Below are 11572 nucleotides of genomic sequence, written 5' to 3'. Positions count from 1 at the left end.
GTGAGTGGGCATGTAGACGAGATAGTTATTCATAAAAGACTTGTCGCCAAAAACGTCATTTGCTTACTTTTGAAAGGATATCACAATTCTGAGCTTATTTGGATGATCCTTCAAAGTACTTGTCATCCCTGAACATTTTTGCGTCAGTTATTTCGAAATTTTTAGAATATCACCGAATTATCTTTGTCCCGACAGTAAATCAAATATGATTTGACCAAGTTAAATGTGCATGATTTTAAACGGGAAATCACAGCTTTAGATTACGAATCTTATTCGACATTTATTTTACATTCAGTTGGGTCTTTTCAGGCCAGCTCATTTATGCCCGAGCCTAGTGCCCGGGGCAAAGAGAAAACTTAGAGTCCGAAATTACTGGAGATAAAATTAAAGGACAGACATGTCAGGTGATAGTAAATCAAAAATGTAGACACTCTTAACTCGATTTTTGGGTGGTGGTTGTTACCGATTTTCTTTTCAACCGACACAAAAAAATTGAAAAAATCTGCTCCAGTAACAGATCATAAAATCGTTATCTCTGATTTACTCGCTTGTGCAAAAAGATGGGTGGGTAATGTTTGGGACATAACCGCAAAGTCGTGACGGCACTAGGACTGGTAATTCAAATCTAATGATATTCACCGCAATCAACAATCTACTAGTGTTTCTAGCATCGATCCTTTTCGGCGATTCTACAGTACTAAAGCTCTCAGTACCGGTAAATTTTTTTTATTGCGTGGTATTTGATGATAAGTTTTATTTCAGTCCACTGCCCCACAGTTATTGCAATTTTTGCTGTTAATGATTTTGATGCGCTCATGCCTTGATTTTCTAAGACGAGAAAATTGAATTCTGCTACCAAACCAAGTTTACTAGCTATGGTGAATTTTTGTCCATCTACACTATGGTCTTTTTCTGGCGACGGAAATGTATCGAAAAGAATCAATTTCTACTACTTTGTTCTTTATCCACTGTACAAATAGAACAGTATCGTTCCACCGACTGGGCAGTGAAATCAGAAAACTTCAGAAGTGACTCGTGCCTCTACTGCGAGAATAACCACTGCGACTGATTTTAGACAAACTTGGATTAGATCAAATGTGCGGTGGTGGAACAGTTCCAAAATGTGATAAGAATGTCAAAAGTTTAGCCAAGATTGGAAGCATCATTGTGAAGATGATTCTTGTATATACGGGTGATGATGAAGCCGAGGTACATCGATTTGCAGTTCCTTAAAGGAATCTAGTCGAAATAAGGAGAAGTGGAATCCATTATTTGAAGAAACTTTTTCCCATGTATTTCCAACAGTTAATATTGTGAGAATCCAATCCTTCTTTGGATGCAAATCACATATAATCAAACAACGCAGAGCATAGACTCAGGTCAGATCTCTATGAGCCCTATTCGGATCGAATTTGGGTATTAAGTCGGCGTTCGTTCTTTTGTAGATTGATATTTAACAGCCAAATGATTACAGGCGTTACTTTGGCCACACACTTTTAACGTCGACGTACATCGTACATAATGGAAACCAACCCGAATGTCGCTTACGTGAGATTCAAATCGTTATTTTATTCTTGCTACTTCTAATATATATAATGGCACATATAGTATGTGACACAACCATTAAAGTGACCAGGCCTACTGTGCAGCGTACAGCGTGCAATTCAAAATTATACGGCAATCAAATTATTCATTTAATGAATAATTTAATCAACGAATTATTTTGCGCCTTGAATAAGGAAGAAACGTGGACAACCGTATTGACCGTTTCAATTTGATAGGGGGTTTGATAAATCGTTGCGAGTGACTTGGCTAAGGTTAATCTCACTCCTTTGGTCCTTTTCTGGGATGGGACAAAAGTATTAACCCTCTCCTGGCTAATGAACCTGAGTTATAGCGTCTTTACTCGCTCTCTGAAATAATGGAAGAAACAGACACAAGAGATCCCTAATGGACAAAAGTTAAACACGGACTTTAACAACAAGTCGTTAGGATCTTGAATCATACGATGCTTTTAGGGATGGGTTAACATTCGAACACACACAAAACAAACACAATCACAAAAAGGCAAGAAATCAAATTCGGAAAACGGTGGTTGCACTTTTTGGACGCCAGTCATTAAAGTGTTGTTCGTTAATCAGGATAACTTATTATCACCCTTTCAACCGAGAGCCTATTTAGGGGTTAGGAACCATTAAAAAAATTCTCCCTAAAGTCTCTCGAAACTTCAGAACTACAGAGAGAACTTCTCGAATGAAACTACGAAATAGAAAAATAGAACCGACTGGAAACGGCCATTAACCCTAGAATGTTGCACTGGGGTACAAATGGAGCCGTGTGAAGATAAGAATTCGGCATTTATCGACCTGGGACCCTAACCATAATTCAATTTAGAGTTCCTAGCGAGAGTAAGAAAAGGTGGTATAGCCAGTTTGCTTATAGCCTTCGTGGAAACAGGTGTCAAAGTTGGCGTGGGGTACATTGGTACCCCAGTGTACGGTTGCCGTTAGCGTTTCGTTAGGTTTCGTGATGTCAGTGGAAATGTGACTCGTGACAATACTAATTCAAATACTGGTTGTTTCACTACGTAAGTAACAATTAAACATAATTTTTAATTATTTATTCAATTAATATAATTTAATTTTGAAGTAGAAATAAAATCGTTCTCATTTTTGCTTATTTTTATTGTTCATTTTTTATAGTTTTTCAAAACAATGGCTCGCGAGTATAATTTGTGCACAGCAACTGCTGTAATAGTAACGTTACGTGATATCAATGTATTATTGGTCAGAAATATTTTATCCACTTCAATGCCCACCCCATTTCGTGGTATTTTCCATAACCCGATTCTTTAACTTTTCACTCTTCCCTTTAATTGCACTTTTTCAAAAATATTGAAATTCTACTTTATGCCGTTTCTAGACCATTCTTTCAACTTTTAGAATCATTTGATTTTTTCAAATCGGTTAAAAATTCGCAAAGTTATAGTAATTTTTGTGAAAAAAGTCAAAACTGCGATTTTTTTAGATTTGCTTTGTTCAAGCCAATTTATATATCATTGATTCAATAAAGTCCGTACTTTCACTCACACAGCTGTTTTCGCCATTAAAAAACGAAGAAAATAATGTATTATACATTTCTTTTGATTGCATTTTTACCCGCAAAAATTGTGATCAAACGCGTGGGGTACATTTGTACCCCAGTGCAACGTTCGAGGGTGGAAAACGCAAGTGCAGCGTTCTAGGGTTAAGACAAGCAAATCATGTCTGAAATCGTAAACGATTTGGAATGATGTATTTAATATCTTAAAATGTACCTAATACTTGCTGATCTCATTCCCATGGCACGATATTCTATCCGTAAACTACTTACAGTTTGTAGCGCAATCATCCATATGCGAACTGTAGCTTATAGTGAACTAATTCTTCCGACGATTCGACTTCCTATTTTTAAGTGGATCACCGTGTGACTTCCATCCGCGGCCAGCTTTCAGAGCAGTTACAACAATCTTCGATCACGCACTATGGTAATTGGTAATTGGTAATGACTTAGATGCGGGTGTTAAACCTTTACCTTTCAACCGGAATACCACTGACGAGCTTGAGTACTTCCCGAAGTCACCACCGTTTTGCCGTATTCAAATGACGCACCGAGGCTGGTGTTTCGTTATATGTTCTCATTTTTCTAACAATTTGCGAGAAAGAGATAAACATTTGGCACTTTTTTTTTCTATTTTCAATTTGAAATAAACAGAAACGTCGGGAGTGAAAAAATGTTCGTGTCCGACGCGTATGGTTGCTATGATCGTCCTTCTACCACATGTCCAGTGAAATTGCGCCTGCAGGAAAACATCGACTCATTTGTTAGGGACCATCAATTACTTATTGCGAAAATTGTCCAAAATTTACTCCTCCCTCCCCCCGTGTAACAAATTGTCACAAATTTCCCTGCCCTATTACGTAACAAATTCTTCGAAAAACTTTTTTTGCTCGGTAAAAACATGTTACGTAACGATCTAGCTTACTCTCCCTCCCCCATATGTCACAATGAGGGAAGCTATATTGAAAACTGTGTTTCGGCCAAAAAATACTTTTACCATCTGTGATGACTAAAACAGGAAAAAAAATCTTTGAAAATCTGTGAAAAATTTCCAAAAAATCTGTGAAAAATCACAATATTTCCAAAAATCTGTGAAATTTTTATCAAAATGCCAAAAATCTGTCATCTGTGAAAAAGAATCTGTGATCAAAAATTGTGAAAAAAAATCTGTGACATTACAGAAAAATCTGTGAATATGGTAACATGTCACAACTTCTCGTACCCCCTCCCCACCCTAAACGCGCGTTACGTAATTTATGAATGGTCCCTTACCGACGTTAGCTCCTAAAAGCACTACAACTCGATATGAAACAAACCGAGTTTCCAAAAATTTCTTGTACATGTATATGTTGACCTGAAAGGATAAAAGTATTATTAATAAAGTACCATTCCATTTGAATTTAAGTAGTGTAAGCAGGTAATTGCACTAGCGATTTCTGATGCAAATATGTTCATACGGTCAACACACTAATCGGACGGACCGATGGCGGCTACAACTCTTATGATTGCTTTCAAAATTTTGAGGGAATCTTTTTCATTACCCACCTAGGTAAACTAGTGGACCACGTAGAGAATTTCGAAAATATCGATTTTTAATTTTCAGCCATTCAAGTACGAGTTAAGCCAATTTCACACCTAGTTTGGGAGGATCCCCAGATTTTGCATTTTTTCAGGAAACCCGGAAATAGAGACCATTCCGAAAATAGTCATATTGCTTGGGTTATAGCGAATTTCGCTAAACCGGACGTCGCCATCCTGTATTTCAAAATGGCGTCAATAATTAATTTCTGGCACCTGCTCATGATGACCATTCCGAAAATGTTCATATTGTGAAGGTGCGGGCCAAAAGGATTTTTCAAGCCCCTTGCCGAAAGTTTAGCATTTAAAAAGACTTATTACTTACTAGAATATTTTTGCAAAAACCGCGTTAATTGGTAAATCTGCGTCAAAAGAATCTCGTGAAAATATTGCGAATCTTTTCTTAAATCCACATTGCGACTTTTCAGCCATGCGCCACCGGGCCGTGCGTTGAGTTACGCGCCCATCTAGTTTGCATCAGTGCGAGTGAGAAAACATTTCGACGTTTGTTTTTGTTTCGATCGCACTCGTGTGTATCCCATATAGCAAGAACTCGACGAAATGCTAGATTAGCTCGAGATAGACAATAACCGCGTGAAAAAAATTATCGTATTTTTGATGTTAGGTTGGTTGTCTTTGATACAGAAAATGTTCACCTAGAATTTGGATTTATCAGTGGATAACCTCATCTGTCAACACCTGCACTCTTTAAGCCAGTGATTTTCGCCCACTATATCTAGACCAACATGATAAAAGGGCGGAAGGCCAAATGTGAGTCTTTCTTTGTTTACTCTCTCTCTCTCTCTCTCTTCCGTCAATAACTCGGCCGCTTCTACGTTTGCTCCTTTGCATAATATGCTAGACAACATCACAGTCTTTCAATATTTATTGAAGCAATGTTGGAAAGTTTTATGTTGACGCCATAATAATCGAAAGAGAAAGTAAACACAGAGAGACTCTCATTTGGACTTCCGCCAGATGTGAGTGTCCAAATTTTATATGGGGGAACTGTAGGTAAGGCGGACAGGTGGGCTAAGACGGACACATGGTTATTTTAGGGATATGACATTAAAACTTCAATTGTATGTGTACTAGGGTGTCCCAAAATGACATCATGTTAAAAAAGTCATCGGGCTCACTTCTTAAATGAATGGTTAGGGTATTAGGACCACTTACTTCTTCGGAGTGAGATTGCTAAAACGCTTCCTACTGGTGGCGAATTTTGATTTTTTGAAAAATGGGCCGAATTTGGATAAAATTTCAAATTTATGCTGTTGAAGTGGTCCTGAACTGTCTTAGATTTTTTTCAGAATTTTTTATTTTTCTGGAGATCCAAAGGGACAAGTTTGGTTAGTTAGTTTGTACAAATTTTGAATTATAAGAGCGGCAGAGCCATTAAAACTTAGTAAAAAGTGAAATTTTTGGCGTTTTTTTCAGTATTTTGTCTTGAAAACTGGGTATCTACAAAATTTTAAAAGTACAGAAAATACTTTATATAGTTGAGCCGAATACAGGGGCGTAATTTTACTGAAGAAAGTGTATAGCTACGGCCAATGGGGTATAACTTATTTAAGTTTTTGTTAAATAACCTTTTGACATTTTATGATATTCATAAAAAATAACACTGTTCTACAAAATAAAACAACTTAAGTGGGCTTAGTCCGCATATTATTTTTCGGAAAATAGAAGGAAATGATGAAAAAATGGCGTTTTTTGCTTGTCTAGTACATCAGAATCGGTTTCTATGAGCATTTGACGATTTTTTTAAAAATTATTTTGTATACCAATAGCCACTTAGCGGGTTTGAAAATCACTAAAATTAAACAAATATGTAAAATTAATGGCAAGTTACGGCGTATATTGGAAGGCTGAATTGATTGGCGTATTTAAATTTTGTATATAAGGTCTTATTTTCATGTTAGGAACTTTGAAGTGGAGTAAAATGCAGAAGAGTGAGGTGAGTGTTGAAAAACTGATATTTACTGTTTAGATCACATAATTCCGAAATAGTCAAATTTGGGGCAAATATCCTCGAAAAAGTTTAACAACAGAATACAGCGCATCTTGTGACACAATTGTTTTGTTGAAGGTGCCAAAAAAAAAATTAGAGACTTGGTGTCATTAGCAAAGTTATCATTATTTTTATAATTTACGTTACAAAAAAAATCATCAGATGCTCATTAAACCTGACATACTAAAGACGTACAGAAAACGTCATTTTTCTTCTATTTTTAGAAAAACAAAGTGTGGTCAAAGCACATTTGAACTGATTTACTTTTTGGAACAGCATTATTTTTGATAAATTGCTAAAAATGTCAAAGGTTATCTAACAAAAACATAAATAACTCATACCCCATTAGCCGTAGCTATACACTTTCTTCAGCAAAATTACGCCCCTGAATTTGGCTCAACTACATAAAGTATTTTCTGCACTTTTAAAATTTTGTAGATACCCAGTTTTGAAGAAAAAATACTGAAAAACACCAAAAATTTCACTTTTAACTAAGTTTTAATGGCTCTACCGCTCTTATAATTCAAAATTTGTACAAACTAACTAACCAAACTTCTCCGTTTGGATCTCCAGAAAAATAAAAAAATGCTGAAAAAAATTCACAGTTCAGGACCACTTCAACAGCATAAATTTGAAATTTTATCCAAAATCGGCCCATTTTGCAAAAAATCTAAATTCGCCACCAGTAGGAAGCGTTTTAGCAAACTCACTCCGAAGAATAAAGTGGTCCTAATACTCTAACCTTTCATTTAAGAAGTGAGCCCGATGACTTTTTTAACATGATGTCATTTTGGGACACCCTAATGTGTACCCTATCATTATGGATAGCCTTGAATTTTGAAACACTTAGGGCCGATTTCTTCACCTTCGCTTAGCGCTTAAACCAGGTTTAAATGTACTGGTAAACCTGGTTTAAAGGCTAAGCGAGGGTGAAGAAATCGATCTATAGTAGGCCTTGAACACTGCTAAACGTCCACAATTTAAGCAAATATTGATAATCAGTAGTGCAGCTTCGTGTGGATGTAATTTTCGAATTTCCGATATTAAGATTTATCGAAGAAAAAATCAATTTGTTCGAGGATTTTTTTCTTTTTTTTTCGATAAAGTAACTTTTAAGTGACATCTTCGTGGAAAATAACTGGTAAGTTTATTTATGTGTGTATAAGTATAAACGTTTAAAAATATGTGTACTGGTGGGGCAAGACGGACAGTTTTGATTAATTCTATTGATTGAACCTTATATGAATGTCTCACGTGTAGAAACGAAACTCTAGCAGTTAAACGTGGAGAACCCTCCAGTAAGCTGAAGTCTCACATACAGTAGACTGCAGGATGTACGTTAATGTGACCTACACACTTAATCTTGTTCTACCGAATCCCAGTTTTTTCGCTACTTTTACCGAGTTTTGCACAGCCGAGCACTCAGCTAACAAAGCTTTTACCGAGATCCCAGTAGAAGTGACGTTGGTTTTGAATAAACTCGGTAAACATATCGCTGAAAACCAGTAAATTTACGCCACTTTGCTGAGCTATCAGTTGAAAAATTTTACTGACTGTTCAGCTGTGCGGAAATTACCGAACTGAATTGAGTGTGTAGGCTAAATACGGAATTCCTAGAACCTGGAAAAGATAGTCGACTTAGTGCAGGTCCCATACTCTGGCTGTGTGTAATCGAGGAACTGATGTTACCAATCACGCATTCAATACATAACTTTCCAGTTTTGTGTAAGTGATTGTGACTGATCGATGAAACTGATTATATAGCTCTCTGTATGACAACGGCAGAAACAATATTATAAAATGCATAATTTGCTTCAACTCTAAATCGAACCCCAAAACGCTTTTTATCGCCTCGAATTGAACGTATATATTAAGAAGAACCACAATCTATTCAAAACATCCGTTAGAAACAGTAAATTTTAATATTTTGTGTTGTGATCATCATTTCTGCAATATGTCCGTCTTACCCCCACCATATGTTCGTTTCACCCGCAGTCTGGAAAGAGTGCAGATATTTCATCGTTTTCAAGTTCTTTTAATAAATAAATTTGTTGATTTTTGTAACAAAATCCCTCAGGGCGCTCGAAAGCCAACATATGGAGCTACAACATAGAGCATTACATATTGACAAAAACATGCTCTTAATATGTTATATTTCAGTATATCCTTAATGTGTTTGTCTTACTCCCAGTTCCCCTTAGTATAAACTGAAATTGGAAGAACGAATTCCTAGTGATGTAACTATAAATTTACCATCTATATCAGTGATAGGAAACATATTTTCATCATAAAAATACTTTTCTTTAGAAGAAATAACATTTAGTTATAATATTAATTGAATTTATAAAATTCAAAAAATTCTTTTCGACGCGTTTTGACAGATACATATAAAAATGTCATCTATGCACTCTCGTGCTCTCTGGCGGTCGACAGTCAACGTTAGATCGCGTATACTTTCGTCTTCATTTGACTGGTATCAATAATGATATCTAGTTAGCGCTTCGAGCTGATAAGTATCACGTTTGAGAGCCAATCGTTCCATCATCCGATTAGTGTGTTGATCGTGTGAACATATTTACATTAGAAATCGCTAGCGCAATTACCTGTCTACTACATAAATTCAGATGGAATGGCTCTTCTGAATCATACTTTTATCCTTTCAGGTCCTTCTTGGTTGTATGGTAGGAGAGGTCATCAAAGGCGTATTGACGCATTAAAGGAGTTTTTGGAAACTCGATTTGTTTCAAATCGAGTTGTGGTTTTTAGCTGACTTAGAAGTTTTAACTTCGGAAACGATTTAGATGAGTTAGTGATGCCCGCGGACAGGGTTGCCACTATTTTTCAAAGACTGGCAGATCAACGAAAACTGTCTGGCAAAGTCTGTCACTTAGCAGCGACCTCAAAGTCATCGAAACTTATAAATCGATTTTTGTTAAATTTGGGAAAATATGCCAAATTTTCAAAATGTTTCAAATACAAACAGGGGTGGCATTACGCATCACGATTCGATCAAAATTCTATCGACTCGACCTTGTTTCGCATTATGTATTTCGAACCGAGCTCGAAAGTAAATTTTCGTTCGAGTTCGCTCGAAGAAGTACTAGATTATCGAGAAGTGTTGGCATTATGGAACCATAACACTCGAAAGCGACGACTCGAGTCGAACGTATTTGCTCGATAGTTTTATTGCTGTCGACTGTCGTTCGAGATTGATTTGTGTTTTTATTTCGGAATACTTAGAGAATATAAAATTACCAAAAGGTGTAAAAAGCTCCCACGTACTTTGAGTTACTTTATGTTATATCTATTTTCACCATCAGGAACATACTTTTTTTTGGAAAAAGTAATACTAAATATTGATAATAAATTATCTTACACCAAGTAATAATAAAAAAGTGTTAAAACAAATCGATGGAGCAAAGTGAAGATACCTTGACTTGTCTAATCGCTATCTGATAGATGTAAAGAATCACAATCATTCTTGATTTCAAAGTGGTGATTTAAACAATTTTATATTTTAATTGATGCATTTGTTCCCGACTATACCGCAATTGTTTTCAATATCACAATATAACCTTGAATTCAATGCCCTAATGTACGTTTAATACACCAACAGATTTAGGTGTTATATCGTCATTTGTATTAAATGCATGAAAATACAGAACATTATCTTATATAGCAAAGAAATTTGAATCAAATCGAATTACTAACAAATTTGAATGCATCAACCGATTGAAAGTTATGCCATCTACAATTTCTGGAAACACTTCATTTCGATTGTGTTCTCCCTATCTCACGTTGTATGCTATAACAGAATAATTAACTAACAAGTACACGGACAATCCCGCAAACACGAAAATGCATTTTTGTCTTGACTATTTCAACTAAAAATGGCTATTTTAACGAACTAGTTTTTAAGCTTTTGCGTCATTAATTGCTGAAAAAAATGTTGCTTTTGGAAGCTATCAGTTTCCTGAAAAACCCCTGAAAACCAAAATTTTAATGCAAAATTAGCCATTTTCATTGAAAAAGGAAGTTTGCTCGCTATGATTATTTTCCAAAAGATTTGAGAAAAGCGGTTTCTAAGTTGTGTTGTTTTAAACAATTATTTAGATATTAAATATGTTAAGAATAATTGTGAATAACTCATTCTGCAGATAATACATCTGATTTTTCAACCACTGATAACTCAGAAACTCTTAGTTGTACGGAAAAATTTATTAATAATAAAAAGTGCGTTTTCGAATGAACTCACCAATAAAAATATGATATAGATTTTTTTGTTATTTATGTTATGAATTCTGCAAACGTTAGAAACATATCGAAAAAACAAGCTTGGACTAATAAGTTTTTTATTCTATGAAAACATTCATAATTATATTGAGAACCTTATTACTATACGAGATATTTCAATTAAAGCTGGCCCATAACATGGCGTTCATTGTAAAATTGCCCTTTTTAATGTTATAATTGTAATATCTCGCAAAACATTTTGAGATCCACTGCAAAATTTTTACACAATATTTCTAACATGTTTTTTATTATTTGAAGAAAAAATAAGCAAAAACTTTAATCCAGCTTTTAAATAAATTCTCAATTTTTCCGGCAATCTCATGCGAAAATGCAACTTTTTATATTTAATATTTTTTCCATGCATCAAATACTTTACGAGCTATCAGCGATTGAAAAATGTTCAATTTTTCTAACTTCAAAAGTTGAAGTAAATATTTTATTCAGCCATAACAAAAATACCCGCCAAATATTTTTAGCTAAAGAATGCAAGAAAAAAATTTGGAATGAACTAAAATTTTATTTGTAAATTTGACGTTGATTGGCCCATACGGTGTTATCGTCAATGAAACGAAATGATTCGTTCTTTTATCA

Source organism: Topomyia yanbarensis, chromosome 2 (assembly GCF_030247195.1).
Source record: "Topomyia yanbarensis strain Yona2022 chromosome 2, ASM3024719v1, whole genome shotgun sequence".
Lineage (NCBI taxonomy): Eukaryota > Metazoa > Arthropoda > Insecta > Diptera > Culicidae > Topomyia > Topomyia yanbarensis.
The sequence above is the reverse complement of the archived record's forward strand: the minus strand, read 5'-3'. Positions refer to the sequence as shown.